We start from the raw sequence: 21,033 nt of genomic DNA on the forward strand, positions 1-21,033 counted from the left end.
GGCGCTCTAGGGGCAGGAAGCCACGCGGCAATGGGGGTTATTCTAGGCATAGTTGCTTGGGAGTAAAAGCAGCGATTCGGCGAACGCAGCGCAGCCTGCACGCTCCGCAGCCCGTGGGCGATATTAGCTGTATTTGTGCACAGTCACGTCTGGGAAACTTGACCCTTTCATTCCGGGAACTCGTGAACGGGTGTTATAAGAGACATGTGCACGTGTGCATGCCGCACTGCTGTAGGAAGTGACGGCGAATATGAATGCAGCAGCAATCGAGTTTGCTATTTAAAAATGTATGGCTGCTCCCTTAAGTCGGGCTTCAGTGCTGAACTCTCAAGGAAGCGTGCAGAGGATTGCCGCAACCCCAAGGGTTGCAACCTATTTGCATAAGATTGGGTATGTTTACCCCAGATAAGAAGCGGGAGCTGAACGGCCTCCCGGCAGCAGCCCTCCTGCATTGCAGATCTTGCACGGAGGAGCAAGGGGTTGGGCTAGATGACCCTCCAAGATCCCTTCCACTTCTACGGTTCTGTGTTTGGGCTCCTGTAATACAATTCTCACTGGGCAGGTTTGCCACTTTCCTCGGAGGCTTTTAATGTTTGTTTGTCACGCCGCTGCATCTTAGCAGAAAATGCTGAGGGGGTGGGGGGGATGACGACCGTGGAATCGTACATGGTTGTGCTTTTGGAGAAATTCCCCGATGGGCAACAGTCCTGAACAAGCTGTAGGCACCGAGAGACATCCCCAGTCACTTATTGGTCAGTGCCCCTTTTTATCTTAATGCAAGGATGACTAACCTGTAGCTCCCTGGATACTTCTGGGCTTCGTTTCCCATCAGCTTCACCCATCATGGCTATTGGGCCAGGGATAATGGGTAACATCCGGAGGACCACGGGTTCCCCCCTCTGCAGATTTAGTGGGAAAGGAAAGAAGGATGGATGAAACCAACAATACTTGCCCCGTTTGCTGGCAGGGCTTTGCCCACATCACTGCCTGCACACACCCAGCCTTACTTTCTTATAATAAAAGTAAGACCTTGAAAATCAGTAACTTAGAAAACTAAATTTAAAAGCATACTTCTCTGCGGATTTAGATGACAGATTGTAGCTACTTCCCTGTTCCTCTTTAGCTGCACAATTTGGCAGTGGGAAAGGAATGAGTTCTTTTACATTTCAGCATATGAGTAAAATTAACAAAGTTGACTGCACTATTCTCATACTGAAGGAGGCAACCATTCAGATCCAAGCAGCCTGCACTTGTATTGCTTCCAGCTCAACCCTGCCACTATGCAACTGTTGAGCAAGCTTGAAAATAATACTAACTGGAATGAATTGGATATGGGTGCTGGGGAGGTCTTGCTTTGGCCAGTGATGTGGAATTTGTGACCCTTCAGATGGACTACATTTCCTCCCACTTTTGCTGATGTTTGACATTGCAGCTTGAAACCTCTGAGCAGATTTATTTATTGACATGTGGTGTTTTTTTCTGAAATAGAATGCAGGTGGTAGAGAAAGGAAGGATGAATGAGCACACATTTGCCATCCCCACCAATCCAATCCCACCCCCTTTAGTCTTTTTACTGTCAGACCCTTGACAAGGACCTTTATTATTATTATTTTAAATTCTGGTTGAGAAAGAAAGACCTGAGCAAGAAGAGATTATGGTGTCAATTAATCCCAGGGGCTCCTTACAGCTGAATAATGTTGGAACTGAAAGAGTAATTTTCAGTGCCAGCATGTCTTTTAACAACTTAACATTTGGAATAACAAATGAGACATCCCTTGTATTTCCATACGTTATAGTTGGACAGAATGAACAAAGACTTACTGGATTTAAACTGCCATGAAAAAACAGGACTTCCGGAGGCGGCGCGAAACAGCGATGGCGGTCCTCTTCATTGTCTGAAGAGGGGCTCCGCGGAAAAGGGTCGTTCGCTGCGGCATAGCGACGACCCGCTTGAAAAAACCACGGGCAGAGGGAGCCCGTGGCCGTGGGACTCGGCGGGCGCCAGGAACTCCCCCAGAAGTGTGGAAGGGACCCCGTAAGGGGCTCCGGAGCGCGAAAGGGGGAGCGGCGCTGTGAGTTCATCGCTCTTTCTGCGGGAGGCGAAGCCGCGCAGCTGCTGCTGATGAGCGTCGACCTTTCTTCCTGTGAACATCAATTTGGCAAGTAACATACCCGTGAGTAAAGTGAACTACAATTTGGACTCCAAATATCTTTTTTCCGGGTTTGAAAACGGGTGACGAGTAAAAGGAAGTCCGTCTCCCGATACTGCTTACAAGATCAAAGCAAAAGTACAGAGGAGCGCTGAGGCGCTTAATGGGAACTTTGTAAAGTGGAACTATCGTGCATTTACAGAATTTGCAGTCTTCTTATTTAAAAGACCAAGAGAGACCTTATTTTTGCCTATGGGATTTATATTTGGGACTTTGCTTTAAGAACGCAAGTCGTCGGGCTGTCAGTATGTAACTGAGCTGTCAAACTGCGGATTATAGTAACAAGATTTTAAGTTGCTACATATATTGAAACTTTAAACGTTTGAAATACTGTTGCAATTACCAGTCTGGCTCCTAGTGGCTTTAGCTTAAAAAGTAAAGGACTCTGCGAATCTTCCTTTTTGTCTTGGAATTACAAACTAAAAAAGAGATTACAGAAACTTTAAATGGCGGAAAAATCTTCTCCTTCCCTGAAATTTTAAGATACTCCCCCTAGAGGATTGTGGAGCTATAGAGGCCTGGGAAACATTTTTTGTTTGGAATTTCTGTGGTTTAATTGTGTGTACTCCGGACTTGCTTTCTCATGGAATAAAGGATAACTTGACCTTGAACAAGAGGCAGGTGTGGAATGAGTGGCACAGGGAAAACAAGAGCAGCCAAAGCTAAAGAAAGAGAAAAAGAAAAAGAAAAAGAAAGGAAGCCTGTGCAACTTGTCCAAACAACTTTAGCTCATCATCGCAGATCATCTGTTCCAACCGTCCTGATAGCACAGGAGGTGGAGGCCGAACAGCCTGCTGAAGAGGACATGGCAACAGGAGGATCTGACACAGTTTTGAAACAAATTTTAGAACAACTAGCAATTTTAAATCAAAAAGTGGACAGTCAATCACTAAAAATAGACCAAGCAACAACTACTATTGGCGTACTTTCTGAAAAGGTCTCTCAGAACACACAGGCAATTGAGAATCTACAAGGAGCTACAGCTGAAAATCATAAATTAGCTGTGGAAGCCTATCAAAAAGCGGAGCAAGCAAGTAAAAAAGTTGATGAGATTAAAGGCGAAATCAAGCCTCTGCAAAGACAGGTAGGGGAACAACAGGCCTACCTGTCGATGGTGGAATTGAGAAACAAGGAGAATAACCTTAGGTTGAGAGCTGTCCCAGAATTGGAGGAAGGCAATTTGGAGGGATTTTTGACACTTTTATTCTCCAAATTTTGGGGAATAGAAGAGGATAAAGACTTTAAAATTGTGACTGCATTTAGACTGGGCAGATCGGTGAAGAAAGACAAGTCCAGAGACTGTTTGGTTATTCTGAAATCAAGAGAGGAAAGAGACAAGATACTAGGCCTACATTTCAAAAAATCTCTAGAGATAGAAGGTAAAAAGGCTGAAATTTACAGAGATATACCCAAATTGTTATTGGATCTTAGAGCCTCATACTTAGAACTGGCAAAGTTGTTGAGAAACAACACAATCCCTTACAGGTGGGAGTTCCCGCAAGGACTATCATTTAGCTATAAAGGAAGGAAAATAAGAATCAGAACACCAGAGGACCAGCAGAAGTTTCTTCACGACAACGGGGAAGACCTCCAGAAAGGAGCAGTTGCGTCTTGGCCACCTCCACCACCAGGAACTAAACAGCCTGGAGCTGGACCATCACTGCCACCGCCGGGAACGGGAGAACTAGACACCCCATTGTAAGGCCTACAAATTGATTCAGGATGTCTCTGCAACTTCTTAGTTGGAATATAAATGGCGGAAATTCTCCAGAAAAAAGAAGGAAAGTATTCCATATATTGAAGAAAGAGCAATTGGACATTATCTGTCTGCAAGAAACACATGTGACAAGGCTTCATCGGAAAGTGCTAATCAATAAAAGGTTAGGCCAAGAATTTATTTCTTCGGACAGAGTTAAGAAAAGAGGAGTAGTGATCTACGCAAAGGAGAGCCTGTCACCGAAATTTCTATTTAAAGATGAACAAGGCAGAATTTTGGCTATTGAAATCCATACACATGGTGAAAAATTTTTGATATTAGGAATCTATGCGCCAAATGATGGAAAATCGGAATTTTTTAAGAAGCTGCATGAGACTTTACTGGATTATCTAGACTATAACAACATCATTATGTTGGGAGATATGAATGGGGTTGTCTCTGTAAATATGGATAAGTCGCAGAGTGTAAATATAACAAAAGAAGGCAGACTACCTAAAACTTTTTTTGAAATGACAGACAATATGGATTTGATTGATATATGGAGAGTCAAGAACCCCCTAGGAAAAGAAGGAACTTTCTTTTCTGAAGCTCATTTGTCATGGACACGAATCGACCAAATATGGACAACTAAAGGACTGGCACCTAAAACTAGAAAAGTGGAAATCTGCCCAAAAACTTGCTCCGACCATAATGCTTTGAAAATGGAATTGAGACTAAACATAACCGGATCCTTCAGATGGAAAATGAATGACACTTTATTCAGAGATCAGGAGATTGTGAAGAAGGCCCAAAAAACTTTAAAAGATTACTTTGAGATAAATCTGAACACTACGGTGGAAAAAAGAACAATCTGGGACGCAAGTAAAGCGGTGATGAGAGGGTTTCTAATACAACAAAATACTGTAAAGAAAAGACTCTGGAATGAAAAGAAGCAGAAGATATTGGAGAGAATAAGTGAGGGTGAAAGGAAATTAAGATCTAGGCCCAAGTCTAAGGAAGTGCTGAGAGAAGTGAAATTTTTCCAGGCCCAATATATGAAACTGATAAACCAAGAAGTGGAGTGGAAAATTAAACAAATGAGACAAAGATCTTTCGATTCAGCAAATAAATGTGGGAAACTGCTAGCATGGCAGTTGAAAAAAAGACAAAAACTAAATACAGTCACAAATCTAGAGATTGAAGGAAGAATGGTTCAGAAGCCTGAAGAAATTAGGAAATGTTTCCAGAGATATTTCAAAGATCTCTATGCACAAGGGCCGCAGAAAGAATCTGAGATAGATCAATTTATTAAAACTAACGGATTACAAAAAATTCCTCAGGAAATGAGAACAACCCTGAATGTTAAAGTTACACAGCAGGAAATCGAGAGTGCCATACAGAACCTCCAATTAGGCAAATCTCCAGGCCCTGATGGACTTACCTCCAAATATTATAAGGTTTTGAAGGACTATTTGATACAACCCTTGATGGAGGTATGTAACCAGATTATGGAGGGTAAGAAGGCACCAGAAACGTGGAAAGAAGCTTTCATCACATTGATTCCTAAAACAGAAACTGAAAAGACTCAACTTAAGAACTACCGTCCCATCTCACTCCTAAATGTGGATTACAAAATTTTTGCAGACATTTTGGCAAATAGATTTAAAAAAGTACTGAATGAAGTGATTCACAAAGACCAAGCAGGCTTTCTCCCGGGTAGGCATTTGTTTGATAACACGAGAAACATTATTGACATTTTGGAACTCTTACAAACAAATATTAACACTAGAGCGGCGTTAATTTTTATTGATGCGGAGAAAGCCTTTGACAACATTTCTTGGATGTTCATGAAGAAAAATTTGGAAGGGATGGGAGTGGGACGGGGGTTTGAAAATGGTATAGAAGCAATATATTCAGACCAAAAAGCTAAATTGATAGTAAACAATGTGGTGACGGAGGAATTCAATATTGAAAAAGGGACACGACAAGGGTGCCCTCTATCCCCATTATTGTTTATCTCGGTCCTGGAGGTGCTTTTGAATATGATTAGAAGGGACCGGTCAGTTCGGGGCATTGAGGTCGGAGTGAAACAATATAAACTGAAAGCATTTGCAGATGATTTGGTACTAACATTACAGGAGCCAGTTTCTAGCACAAAAAGAGTTTTGGATTTAATATCTGATTATGGTCGGGTGGCGGGATTTAAGTTGAACAAGCAAAAGACTAAGGTCTTAGCTAAGAACCTAACGTCTACAGAAACAGATGAGTTTTTGAAAGAGACAGGATTAAATGTGGTTAAAAAGGTAAAATATTTAGGGGTGTTCTTGACTTCTAAAAACTTGAATTTGTTTAAGGACAACTATGAGAAATGTTGGTCAGAAATCAAAAGGGATTTGGAAACTTGGACAAGACTAAAACTTTCCTTGTTAGGCCGAATAGCAGCTATAAAGATGAATGTTTTGCCGAAAATGTTATTTTTGTTTCAGACCTTGCAGATTGTGGACAAAGTGGTATGCTTCGGAAAGTGGCAGAAGGATATTTCTAAGTTCGTTTGGCAGGGCAAAAAGCCCCGAATTAAGTTTAAAATACTAACAGATGCGAAAGAAAGGGGGGGATTTGCCCTGCCAGACTTGAGGTTATATTATGAATCTGCAGCCTTCTGCTGGTTGAAAGACTGGTTTTTGTTAGAGAACACCGATGTCCTAGATCTGGAAGGGTTTGATAACGCTTTTGGGTGGCATGCGTATTTGTGGTATGACAAGGTTAAAGTTCATAAAACGTTCAAAAACCATATTGTTAGAAGAGCAATCTTTATGGTCTGGACAAAATATAAAGACTTATTGGAGAGCAAAACACCAAGGTGGCTTTCACCGGCAGAGGCCAAGGCACGTAAGAGACTTAACATGGAGGCCTACTGGCCAAAATATTGGGAATTAATAGAAAAAGATGGTGACAATTGGAAGCTGCAGAGTTTTGAAAATGTAAAAAGCAAGGTGCGAGACTGGTTGCATTATGCCCAAATTCGGGAAATTTTCAAAACAGACAAAAAGGTTGGGTTCCAGGTGGAAAAATCGAAATTAGAGACAGAATTGTTAGAACCTAAAGACAAATTACTTTCAAGAATGTATAACTTGCTGCTTAAATGGAATACACAGGATGAGACAGTCAAATCCGCCATGATAAAGTGGGCACAGGATATTGGACATAACATAATGTTTGAGGACTGGGAAAAGTTATGGACCACCGGATTGAAATTCACGGCATGTAGTGCCCTGAAAGAAAATATTATGAAAATGATATACCGGTGGTACATGACCCCAGTCAAGCTTGCTAAGATATATCACCTGTCTGATAATAAATGTTGGAAGTGTAAAGAGGCGGAAGGGACGTTTTTTCATCTCTGGTGGACATGTCCGAAAGTGAAGGCCTTTTGGGAAATGATCTATAATGAGTTAAAAAAGGTATTTAGATATACCTTGCCTAAGAAACCGGAGGCCTTCCTTCTGGGCATTGTAGACCAGAATGTGGTAAAGAAGGACAGAACTTTTGTTATGTATGCTACAACAGCAGCAAGAATTCTCATCGCAAAGTGTTGGAAGACACAAGATTTACCCACACTGGAGGAATGGCAGACGCAGTTGATGGACTATATGGAACTGGCGGAAATGACTGGCAGAATCCGAGACCTGGGAGAAGAAAAAATGGAAGAGGACTGGAAAAAATTTAAGGATTATTTGCAAAAATACTATAAGCTCTATGAATGTTAAGAAAATGCACTTTTTAGGAAATACTAGCCCCAGCAATGGTAATTAGGTGAAATGAAAACTAAGGTACAAGAAAAGAGAGGTGAAATTAAGGAAAATTTTTATTGCATTATGTTTTAACCACAACATATAAGATTATGGTTACAATAACTTTGATTTTGGTAACATGAAATTGAAAGATACAATAAGTAATAAATTGAAAGATACAATAAGGAACTGAAAGGTACAATAAGTAATGAAATAAGATAATAATATAGTTGAAGACTTCATATTATGAATATTGGGTTACAAATATATTGAAACGGGTAATATGACAAAATGAAAGATACAATAAGTGATGAAATAAGATAACAAAATGCTGAAGTTGGTATTATAAATAATGCAGACTCGGGAAGATGTGGGGAAGTCCAAAAGATCCTGTAAAAGAAATATGTTTTATGAAACTTTTGTATTTTATTTTTTGTTCTTTTTTATTCTGTGAAATTAATAAAAATATCATAAAAAAAAAAATAAACTGCCATGAAAAAACAAAACAAAAGCCAACAACCCAATTTATTTTGCAACGTGCCAGCTAGAGAGAAAATTGCCCATGTCTCATTTTCACTGTGATGAATTTCCAGACTGATGGACAGTACAGAAAAGGTCTAACACCTAAGCCGCTTTCACTCGCTATATCTACACTGCACAGATAGGCTTTTCTTACTCGGATATCCACACTCAGCACGTGGAAGTCAGAGGGAAGGGATGATTGGGGAGCCATGTAGTACTCCAACCCAATGGTCCCTGTGTTGTAAGCTGGAAGAGTAAGGGCCTGCTGGAAGACGATTCCAGATTTTGAAGCAGTGATGAGGAATAGCAGCATGGAGGACAAACTTTGCCTCCAGTTTAGTTTTCCGAACTCTGAAAAAGCTGACAGCCTTTTTAGGTTACACTCCTGCTGTCATTCTTTCAGTATTGTTAATTGTGTGCTCATCTTTAGAAAAACCCTTTCTGCTTTTCTCCACTTTCGTCTTTGCTCAGACTCCCAGTGCATGGTGGGTTTTTGCTCTTAAGAACAGAACCACTTTGCCATCCTAGCTCATGTACATTTGACTTTAGGACACACTGGGCATCATGGAATTGGTAAAATGGCAGGATTATGGTGTGGAGTTACAGAAAAAGGGCAAAATACCGCACAAATACAGCTGGTTTGGTACAAAGCGGTGACAGTATTGCAAGATTGCAGATGCTGAGAGTAATATAGCATTCTCATTAAATTAAATTTGAGGCAGCAACCAGTACTTCCTGGTCTAGACTAAACTCGTAGTAGATTCAGGAAAACAAGCATTTTGGAACACGCACAGTCATAACATGGTGGATTGGGGGGCGGCTTGTGTCAGGTGTCAATATTTGGAGGCACCTGCCAAGGTCCATTACTGTAACAGTGGGCACTGATAACCCCCACAATCTCCACATGGAGCTGGGAATGGCTCCCATCTGAAACCCTGGAGACGCATAGCCAGCTAGTGTAGAGTCTAGACAATACAGACCTAGATGGAAGTATCTGACTCAGAACAGTGGTACCTCTAGTTATGAACTTAATTCGTTCTGGAGGTCCATTCTTAATCTGAAACTGTTCTTAATCTGAGGTACCACTTTACCTAATGGGGCCTCCCACTGCTGCCGTGCCACCGGCGCGTGATTTCTGTTCTCATCCTGAGGTAAAGTTCTTAATCCGAGGTACTACTTCCAGGTTAGCGGAGTCTGTAACCTGAAGTGCCTGTAACCCGAGGTGTTTGTAACCCAAGGTACCACTGTAGAAGGCAGCTTCCTATATGCCTAACCTGCACACAGGTGATGTGCTACACTAGGTGGTACACCAACTCCCTCTACCCACACCCTTTCCAGAAACCTGCAAGAGCTAACAACTTCTGGTAAAATTGTATTTGGGGCAATGGTTTATTAATCAAGAGGTGTCTGGTACAGTGGTACCTCGGGTTACAAACACCTTGTGTTACAAACACTTCGGGTTACAGACTCCGCTAACCCGGAAGTAGGACCTCGGATTAAGAACTTTGCCCCAGGATGAGAACAGAAATCGCATGGTGGCAGCACGGTGGTGGCAGCGGGAGGTCCTACTAGCTAAAGTGGTACCTCAGGTTAAGAACGGTTTCAGGTTAAGAATGGACCTCTGGAATGAATTAAGTTTGTAACCAGAGGTACCACTGTAATTACGATTTTTATCTTAATATAGCTTTTGATAAGCCATTGCTCTTAAAACCAGCATTGGCCTCATTTATTTGTGTTCCATTTTCCTTCAGCCTTGAGTTAATTAGGTATATTCATCTTTACAGCTCCTTCACCTGGTGTGGAGGGCCCTTTTCCTCTTGAAAGCGAAGCAATGTTAAAGTTGCTACTTATTTATTAGCACTCCCGAACAGAGCTGAGTGTACCAGAATGGGATGAAATTACCCAGTGGTCTGGTGTGATAGTGAATCTTCTAAGGAACATTAAGTGTATCTTAGCAACCACATGCATCAAGGTTTGCAATCCCAGAGCAGGTATTAGCACCATATTAGATGTACCTATTACTGGAAGGCCCATCCTGTTGTAAGAGCAGCTCACTCCTTGACTGAGAGGAGTCAAGGAAGGGACAGTGAGTCCTTCCCCCAGTACCAAATTGAGCAACCAGTTTTTATGGTTGTGGTTATTTGTGGTTATTTAAGTGAAGGGAACCAAAAAAATATAGTCCAAAGTCATTTCAACAAAGAACAGCATTCTAATGCTGGCACATAGTGTAATAGGTATATACTAAACACTCTGTCCTGTGGACCAAATGACATCTTTTAACTGGAGTCTCAAATGTATGCCATAGGATTTAACACAGCTCTCCTATGCACAGTGCAGGAGATTTTAATATTGTATTTTATAATTTTAAAATACAATTTTAATATTGCATTGTATTTTAATATTTTGCTGGAAGCTGCCCAGAGTGGCTGGGGAAACCCAGCCAGATGGGCAGGGTATAAATAACAAAATTATTATTATTATTGTTGTTGTTGTTGTTGTTGTTGTTATTTAGCTGCATGCATTGACATGCATCCTCTATTTATTTATTTATTTATTATTGGCTTTATTCTTCATTTCTATACAAAATGCTATTCATCATTTGAGACTAGCAATTTATTTATCAAATATTCTGTTACTGGTGATCATCCATTCCTCATGGTATCAAAATCCACAGTTATTATTTTTATGTGATTAGTTTGCCTAACAACTAGTGATTCCTGATCTTAGTAAGTAATTTTGTTTTCCTTTCTTTTCAAATTCATTCTTTCATGCTTTTTGCTGGAGTTCAAATATATAATATTGTCTCTTAATCATGAATATGTCTGATGGGTTTTAGAAAGCTACAGGGTTCAATAAGCCAATGAATGTAAATGTAGGAAATGTAAATGTAGGAAAAAGAGTTCATTAGTCATGCCTACCACCATTATTTACTAGCCTTCTTATTACCACCTGTGGATATATATTTTTTAATATTCCCATGTAGATAAATGTCATTTTGATGCCATTTAATACTAATTTTGAAGCTATTTGAAACCCAAGAACCCTTACTGATAAAAAAAAAATGCAACATCTCTTCTGGCATATTTTGTTGCCTTTCACTGCTGCACTTGATTTTGTATGGTTCCTCAAATTTTTATATATAACCTTTGACAACAGTATATTTTTCTTCTTAATATGCCAATCTTTGAAATTCAATTTCCCCTTCAATTAATGACATATTTTTTGTTTAGCACAGTATGACCTAACCTTCAAATACTGCAAAAAGGAGAGTTTCTCTTTCATTATATCTGAACAGTAGGAGTAGGCAACAGACAGATTGTGAAAGTAGGCTGCAAGTAATCCCTGTAACCCCATGAGTGGCTTAGTTGTCTATCAGAACTGATTTCTGGAACATTACTTTTCATCTCTTTCATTAGGAACAAATTAAGAAGCACCTGGACCGCGTAAGCTGCCTTAAGGCACCTGGCAGAGACGCCAACTTGAATAAAATATGGGCGGCAGGTAAGCCCCACCCCACAGAATCGATCAATGATGTGGTGTACACACACCATTTGAATGGCAATGCCCATCAACTCAAATATTTTATGAGGTGGCAAAGCCCCCTTGGCCCCTAGGAGTTGGCTCCTATGGCACCTGCAGGGAGTGTGAATATAAATGAATATACAGTGGTACCTCAGGTTACATACGCTTCAGGTTACATATGCTTCAGGTTACAGACTCTGCTAACCCAGAAATAGTGCTTCAGGTTAAGAACTTTGATTCAGGATGAGAACAGAAATCGTGCTCCGGCGGCACAGCGGCAGCAGGAGGCCCCATTAGCTAAAGTGGTGCTTCAGGTTAAGAACAGTTTCAGGTTAAGAACGGACCTCCAGAACGAATTAAGTACTTAACCCGAGGTACCACTGTACTGATACTACACATCAAGTCTATTTCTTTTATAATAAGAGCTAGGAACAAAAGTTCCAGGTCTCTGGTTTATTATGTGGCACCTGATTATGGCTGTTGGTTGTGATCAAGCTGCACATTTCCGGCTGGCACAAAATGTTCCGATTTAAGTCGTTCCTGTGGCTTACATTAGTGGGTATTCAGAATCTGTAGAGAAAATGGGAGAATAATCCTCTAGCCTCTTTAAAGAAGATTCATCTATCCTTTTGCATTCATGTGGAGTTTCTCTTGTTCAGGCTGGTGCTTGGCTTGCAACTGATTAAGCTCTCAGGCATCCCGGGTAAGAGGAGCTGCTTTAATGCCATGGCAAATACAATTCTGTTGGCTTCGCCTTCGGAGCTTTTGTTCCCTTTTTCAATTCAGAGATATGGCAGGTAGATTAAAGTGCTCTTTCAGGAATCATCTTCAGGCACTCAGAATGACAGGAGAGAACAGTGGCTCTTGGGCAACAGTTTCCTCCAAAGTGTCCTGATATTGCAAATGATGACCATGAGGGACACTTTGTTCCACACCCCCCCTTGTCTCCTTGTATCTATGGATGCAGTTTAGACCAACAGAGCATGTAAATTAACCCGTAATTTGTCACTTTAAAAACAAACGTAAAGGTACTTATTTTTAAATGATAAAAATTAAATGTGACTTTTGCTATTATTTGTGTCGTCATAAATAACAAGCTGCATAGCTAAATGTTCAGAGACAAGAGCAGAATATGAACGTATTTGCACCACATGGATATCGTGAAAGTTGTCAAAATGTCTGGCCCAAGACATCTTGCCGCCTGAGGTGAAGAACAAAATGGTGTGCTCCTTCCCATTCCATGCAAAAAAAGCTGACTGGACTGGCAACAACACAGAGATAAAGATTTCTGAATATTTTGACAAAGTTGTGTCGAAGCATAAATACAAAATTATTACAGATATGAAATGATATATAGTGAAATGTATTGAAGAAGAAGAAGAGTTTGGATTTGATATCCCGCCTTTCACTTCCCTTCAGGAGTCTCAAAGCGGCTAACATTCTCCTTTCCTTTCCTCCCCCACAACAAACACTCTGTGAGGTGAGTGGGGCTGAGAGACTTCAAAGAATTGTGACTGGCCCAAGGTCACCCAGCAGCTGCATGTGGAGGAGCGGAGACGCGAACCCAGTTCCCCAGATTACGAGACTACCGCTCTTAACCACTACACCACACTGTGGCCATAAGTAAAATGTATTTTACTTATTTAGAATTTATAGGAAGGAGGGGGAGGAAAGGACTGAAGAGAAAATAAAATAAAATATGTACTTCATGCATGCCAGGCCATGCTGTAAACTATGTGTACTGTACTACCATAGGCCTCATTATTTGTATAATCAATAAAGTCACACCAGACTGCATGAAAATTGTTGTGCTCCTTTTGCCCTCTTGCTATTTTTAATTTTGTGTCAGTTTTTCCAATAATGCTGTTTGCCAAATTGCATGATACCATTGGCCCCTAGTTAATAATTGTAATGATTTCCATGTCCTCGCAATAGTTGTTCTTGCAGAGGCTAATAGATGTGTTATGAATTCTTTTTTTCTAATTTGCAACAGGCGAGCACACAGTTTCCTTACTTCATTCCTGTGACGTGACTGGGATGAATTACTTGCTTTAAAAAAAGAAAAGATATTTGCATTATAAGTAATATGTTAACAAGATATTTGGTCACTGCAATGTAGGTGTATGCTTCTTGAAATCTGTCTTTCAATTTAGCTCGGGGACAATAACAGCCAAGGAGCCTAGCACACTGTAGGTGCTGAACAAATGTTTAGCTGTAGCAGTCAAAACACCTTGTCTGCTCAAGCTGTACTGCAAGCTATTTATTTCGTTTTGGTGTTTTAATAATTAATAAAGTATTGCTTCTGCAACTGCTTTACTTCTCAAGACGTTACAGATCCATAGCAAAGCTGTTCAAGGGAAAATCCATGGTTGTATAAATGCAGTTCATCTGGGACAAGATGGTAAGTGAATGGCTACGTTGGCCCTGGAAAATGTGTAAAAGTAATCCTGCTGTAACACCTGTCACTCGCTCATTAGATTCACCCAGCCAAGAACCATTTATCACACCAATTGATTTTTCCATTTGGAAGGCTTAGTGTTTGAAGACCATAAATGTTTTGCTGCAGCAGGGCACATAGACCTGATGTAACGTATAGGGGAAGGTAGAAACCGAACCATCACATTGCAGAGGTGAGAAAGCACAGAACTTTATCTTTTCTTCCCTGCACACTCTTCACAGAAAGGGGAGAAAGAAGGAAACAGCAATTCTGTTTCAAATGAGATTGAGAGAACGACCAACACTGGATGCAACATTATTTTCTAAATTAATATGGGCTATAACATGAACAGACTTGCTTTCCATCTGAGGACAGAGAGCTAAACTAAAAAAGAAAGACTGTTTATCTCAAGTTGACACTTGTTGATCCCTGGGGTTCCCTGACCCCTGCAATATGCAACCTAGAATGTGTTTAAGTAACACAGTACTTCATAAACTGGCTTCTAGCCCAGGTTTGAAATGGAAATTGCCTTGGTCAGTTTCCTGACACGTGCTAGCAGAGTGTGGAAGCGTTTAGGAAAGGAGCATGACTCTTCCTTCTGAGCCTCTCAGTGGCTTGCAGTACCATGACTCAACTTGCAGGAAGGGAGCAATCCCAGTTAGCTCATGGAATGTAAAAATAAAAATAAAATATTCGTGCTTTTCCAGAACAGCTTGCCACAACTACAACCATTACTATGGAGTAACCACACAATAAACACTTGCATACATACATGGAGTTACGAGTAAAGTTTTCCAGGGTTGAGAGATGGGACTTCATCTGCCAGGTAGGTTTGAGACCCAGTGTATCATAGGAAAAAATAGGAATTGCTTGATTCTGTAATGGTCCAGAAGGTGAGATTGGTGTTCTCAAGAGCTGGACTTCAATACTGGGGCTACAGAATACCTTTGTACTGGTGAGTCTAATTATATGAAGCTCAAAAAACCAAAATGTTCCAGTAATCATGGATTCATGGTTTGAACAAAACAGGAGACTATGGTTAGTGGAAGATGTCCTAGTTTATTTGCTCCCTCATGTAGATTTGTCAGATCTCCAGCTTCATTTCAGGGCTGCAAAAGTCACACTAGCCTGTTGACATGTGTCGAACTGGTCATGCACCAATGTGCACCAAAGTCAATGTGGATTCTTTACAGAACACTGTGAGAATGGCTTGCTGAGCAGCCTGGTCTACAGTGGCTTGTGTGGGTAGTACTGTCAGTGTTTTCATGGCTGAAGCTGATGAAAAGCCACACTTCCACACAGAGAGATATGGTCATGAAAATGGGCCTTGCATCCCCCCCTCCTTTACTCCCCAGAGCCAGTGTGGTGTAGTGGTTAACAGCAGTAGATTTGTAATCTGGTGAACTGGGTTCGTGTCTCCGCTCCTCCACATGCAGTTACTAGGTGACCTTGGGCTAGTCACACTTCTCTGAAGTCTCTCAGCCTCACTCACCTCACAGAGTGTTTGTTGTGGGGGAGGAAAGGAAAAGGAGATTGTTAGCCGCTTTGAGACTCCTTTGGGTAGTGATAAAGCAGGATATCAAATCCAAACTCTTCTTCTTATTACTCATAATTAATGCTATTTCAATATATTTTCATACTCCACCCATAGGAGAGATGTTGAACAACTATTCCCCTTGCCTAATTTGTGCCCCAATCTGTGGAGCACAGTGCCTTGCTTTGCTTATTAACCACCAAGTAGCAAAGTCTGGATTAATTTGTCTTAACTCGCCAGGAAAAGCAGCTGTGTGTTGTAAATCACAGTGAAACTGTCCATATTGCAAATAACTGGTGTGTGCTAGTTTAAGCCCCCACCCCCCCGAGTGCCTGCAGCAGCTTCTCAGTATTCTTGCAGACATTACAAAAACAGCAGTTAGATTAGCCACTGAATGCAATGTGAGAATACCTGGAGTCATGAGGTTACAGAGCAGCACAGAGGACCTGGGCTGCTGCAGTCAATGCTGTGTTCACACTCGCATTTACTATGCATTTCCAGTGCTGGGTTTTTAATCTGTGTTCACGTGACATTATCCAAAATGCTAAACTACCCTGTACTTTGTTATAAAATATGCACTGTTTCTCAAACGAGCTTCACACCAATATTGGAGTCCTTAGACCTCTAGCCAGGTGTGAACACATTTGCAAAGGTGTTCATACCTTTTCAATGACCTGTCATTTCCTTCTGGTGTCTTCACAAATAGAAACAAATCTTACACTAATGAAACTGCACATATATGAACAGCTTGTGGGAGGGGGGAGAGTGTGCATGCTATATCATCTTATTCCATGAAAGACCAAAGGGGTGGGGATGCACAGGAAGAAACACCAAACATTTCTTCCTTCACAAAATTCTTAAGACTTAGAGTTCCTCCACTTCAATGCTTTTTTTTAGATCAGCAGGGGGAAGGAAAGCTGTTATTAATTATTGAGCTGCTACTGATGTCCAGATGCAGCACATCAATCTTCAGTGGCTTAAGGGTCCATGCACAGTACTGTTATATTTTTGAGAAACTGCGTCTTCTGTATCATAATACTCAAGAGGAGCTGCTGTTTACAGGGACCAGCTCCTTATCTTTTTGCTACAGATCGGTGGCAGAAGTTGCAGCTTTGACTGGGAAGGAAAATTGTGGCCAGTTTCATTTGTAAACTTCTAACTAGTTTTCATCAGTAGGAAGCCGTCTTATAATTACTTTGTGTTTGTATAAGATCGTGTTTTCATTGGTCGTAAAACTTGTTGTTTTATGTATTTGATCAAATTGGGTGTGAGGTGGTGGTACTTTTATCAAAGAAGGATGTAACATGAGTATAATGTTTGGGTGATTGCCCTGCAGTGTTACCTGTCTGAACCAGAATATCTTATGTAACAGTTTAGATAGCTAGACTGGACAGGTCAACAAACTGGACTGGACTGAAAGGTATTTCAACCCCTTGTTCTTGGCATGAGAAAGAGAGAGAAATATGACCATGTTAGACTGAAGCTGAGACCCTGTGGAGATCTGCTCAGTCTCCCAGAAAGGACTGCTGATTTGGCGAGCTATTGTTTATTTGCTAATGCTAGATAGGGCTTAGGAGTTGTTATACAGTATGTGTATGTAGTGTTCAACTGTATGAGCAGGAGAATTTCAGACTTGCATACTGAAGCTGTCAGAGGCTGTCTGGTTGCCTCTGGAAGCAAAACATGAAGTGACCTCCTGTCTAGTTAATGCAGCAACCTAAGTAGAACCTGCTGAATCAGGCTAGTGGCCCGTCCAGTCAGCTTCCTGTTCTCACAGCAGCCAATCAGATGCCTGCAGGAAACCCACAAGCACAACAGTACTCTGCCCACTTGTGATTTCCAGCCACTGGTATTCATTCAAGAGACATATTGGAGGCATAGTGGATGGATAACGTAGCCATTGTGGCTAGTGACTATGGATAGCCTGTGTGAAGAACTCCTTTCTATTATGTGTCCTGAATCATTCAGCTTCACTGGACGTCCCTGAGTTCTAGTGCTATGAGAGAAGCTGAAAAACTTTTCTCTGTCCACTTTTCCATCCATGCATAATTTAACAAACTACTACCCCGCCAACTCTTACTCATCTTTTCTCTAACAGTCCCAAATGCCATAACCTTTCCTAGTGTGGGAGTTGTTCCATCCCAAGCTGGTCATAGTGTGGCGGAGTGGTTAGAGTGCAGCACCAGGAGCTGGGAAACCAGGGTTCAAATCCCCCCTTAGCCATGAAGCTCACCTTGGGCCAGTTCAGCCAAACCTATCTCACAGAGTTGTGGAAGTTGAAATAGGGAGAGGGAAAACTGTATATGCTACCTTGAGCTCCTTGGATGAAAGATGAGATATAAATGTAATAACAGATAAAATAAAATAAAAGCGTCCTGGATAGAACAGACTTCATGTTGTGGCCTAGCTTTGCTGGAGTCTTCCTGAGGTCTTCCTGAACCCTGCAGTGTTCCGGTATAAGATTTCTTCAGTCCTGGCTTCATCGTACACCTCCTGCTTCCCTGTTCACCTCAGACTGCAGCCCCAACAGGAAGGAAAATGGAGAAAGGGCATTTTAATAAAGAAAAGTAAAGCTGAATAAAATAAAGCTACCAGTTACGAGAACTGCTTTGCAGATTATGGCACAGAACTTGCCAAATATGACCTTGGCTCTTGGGAGGTTCAAATATTCCAGACTGCCTCTCTTTCTGGGCTAGCCTGGGTAGCAAGCGTGCCAGCACAGCTGCATCTGTCTGCTGTGGGTATCTTCTTGTTCCATCTCTCATCTGTTCCCAGACAACCCATTGTTTCCAAAATGCAATTGTTACTCTCTTTGGCTAAGCTCAGCTTTTATAATTTTCGTCTTCCTCCGAATTGTTACAATTAACATTTGTGCCAGGTTCATTTTCCTTTGGCTGAATTCTCATCACAGAAATGCCGACATTCACAACAAGAGAGAGCGTACAAGGACTATTCAGTCTGAGCCTGTGTTTTCTAAACAGTGTCTCCGTTTCTGTCTGGAGTCGCTTTTGATTAATCCATTGTTCTTTCCCGCTTCTTAGAGGCTTATTGGAAAACAGAGCTCAACCTTTTTTGTTCAAGGAAAAATGTTGGTTCCATGTGAAAGTAAAAATTATTAATCTTATCCATCCAGATGCTCCGTGTGTGTGTGTGTGTGTGTGTGTGTGAGAGAGAGAGAGAGAGAGAGAGAGAGAGAGAGAGAGGGAGAGACAGAGAGATTTTGTTGGAAAAAAGGCCTTTTCCAAATATCTTAGTTATTCATAGTACCTGAACTAGAAGGAACCCTGAGGATCATCTGCTCCAATCCCCTGCAAGCCAAGAATTGTGCAATACAAGCATTTGATGCCAAATAGCTGAATGAAAATAACTATCTAGAGCCTTGTTAATTCAGGAGAATTAATAATTGCCATTAAATCATGTGAAATAAGGGGAATACATTTTGTTGCAGGAAAAGCTGGCATGTATCAATATGTCTGAAATATATTTTTATAGGATTGGCAGGGGGGGGGTGTCAGTCTGGATGATACCCCTGTGCCCCTTCTCACACCTATGATCCTGTATCTGTGACGTTAGAATTCTGTGAAGCAGTCAAACTGGTTCCTTTGTTAAGGTAATTGGTTTAGCTGCTCAGTTCAAAATAAGGACATTTATTGAAGAGCCAAGCAGGGAGAGATTGAGAAGTGGGAAACTACACACACACACACACACACACACACACACACACACACACACACACAGTTTAACTAGGTACCACTTACTTATCAGGAAACAAAAAAACAGAATACCTTCCATTTCAAACCATTTGGGTGAGACCCACCTAGGTTTCCATGGTTGCTGACCACAGCAGGAAGAAGGCAGAGAATAGGGCAACCTCCATGATTTTTATAGAGGGTGGGAAACTCTCAAAGAGAAGAAGAGAATTCAGATGTTTCAATCACAATTTGCACAGTCGTTGGGGTGGGGGTGAGGAGGGTGTGGTGTGATGCAGATTTTTGGCACCTGCAAATCTCTGGGTAGACTGACCCATATTTTGTGGTTGCTATTGGAAGGCAGGGTGAAGCTGACCTTTTGTCATACCCACTGTTTCCTCCTGCCTGCTGGCCAAACAAAGGCTCTCATTTTCTCCCCAATAGAGGAGAGAAGGCCATGGCAACCTGAATTCTACCTGATCTGACAACAGTTCACATGCTAAGGGTAAGTGTGGTCCTGTGTGGCCTTCATAAATCTTGAAATGCCAGGGTCTCCATACATTGTGCTTCAATCAAGCACAATAGTTTCAAGCCTGACAAGTTGTATCAGCTGGCATGAAACACACATTCATTAAGCTGGAAGTGCAAATCTTCCAAAATCTGGACTGTGTCTTTCATTTAGTAGGTTGGCTATCCTTCCTGAAACTACTACTTTCTCTTCATTTTACAGTTCCATTCTCCACCTCAGATGTCTTGCTCAGCAGGTTTTTTCCTCAAACTGTGGTCAGCAAATAAATACCACTTCCTTCCGTGTGTCCTCCTAAAATCCAGTGAGGCTCAATTCATCTCAAAGTTCTGCAAACCACATTTGGAGTCTTGCCTGCTGTCCAGCTATATGAAAGGGAAGCTAAAATAACACCAACACCACAGGAACATAAATGGGCTCTTTTTCCTATACATTTCGGTGCCATCTGCTGGAACTGGAAGAGTGAAAGGAAGAGCCCCCCTCCCTCCCCCCCTCCCCTCTCACTGGATGGTGACAGCCATAGGAAAGATTAATGATGATGATTTTAGCTAGATAAATTTAGTTTAAACAGTCTTTGAAATGAAATGAAGTTAACTTTCAACTTGTTGACAGTGGAAACATTTAAGTTAGGAAGTTACCTAGTAAGTTCATTTGTAAGAAATGGGCTCAAAAATGATGACTTGCCTTTTGATGTTATTTTTCTTTTTCAAATGCAGTGAGTGGGTTTCTTGTGCATTAATTTACCCACAACTTGTTCTGCTTCACCTGACAGCAACACTTGCCATATAGTTTTCAGAATGGTTAAGAATGGGTTTTTTGTTTTTGTTTTTTTACATGCTTGGAACATATTGAGAGATTCTGTGTGCCTAATAGACTATACTGCATCAGTGGCTATATTACACTTATTGGCTGATAAAGCACTTGTAGTTAGTTGACTTACTTTAGGTAAACATGATCTCACAGTAAGAACAAAGGAAGCATTTTTTGGTCAGGACTTCCTAGATCTTCATGCCAAAAAAATAGTCATGGAAAACAAAACCTCCCCTTTCCAGTAAAGTGAAACTGGATGTGTAAAGGAGTTTGCAACAGAAAGCAGAACTCGACAG

General features: G+C 41.2%; 1 long non-coding RNA gene across 2 annotated transcripts; it reads left to right on the top strand.

The window, feature by feature from the left end:
- The first annotated feature begins 442 nt into the window (after positions 1-442).
- On the top strand, positions 443-20,916 carry LOC309345306. Of its 2 annotated transcripts, XR_014158169.1 has the most exons (4): positions 443-562; positions 11,636-11,720; positions 14,067-14,142; positions 19,846-20,916. It is a non-coding gene; the product is annotated as an uncharacterized lncRNA (long non-coding RNA). The 2 variants fall into 2 exon arrangements; XR_014158170.1 differs by lacking the exons at positions 14,067-14,142; positions 19,846-20,916 and adding an exon at positions 12,528-13,104.
- Positions 20,917-21,033: the final 117 nt, after the last annotated feature.

Source organism: Podarcis erhardii (assembly GCF_964252035.2).
Source record: "Podarcis erhardii genome assembly, chromosome: 6".
Taxonomy (NCBI): Eukaryota; Metazoa; Chordata; class Lepidosauria; order Squamata; family Lacertidae; genus Podarcis; species Podarcis erhardii.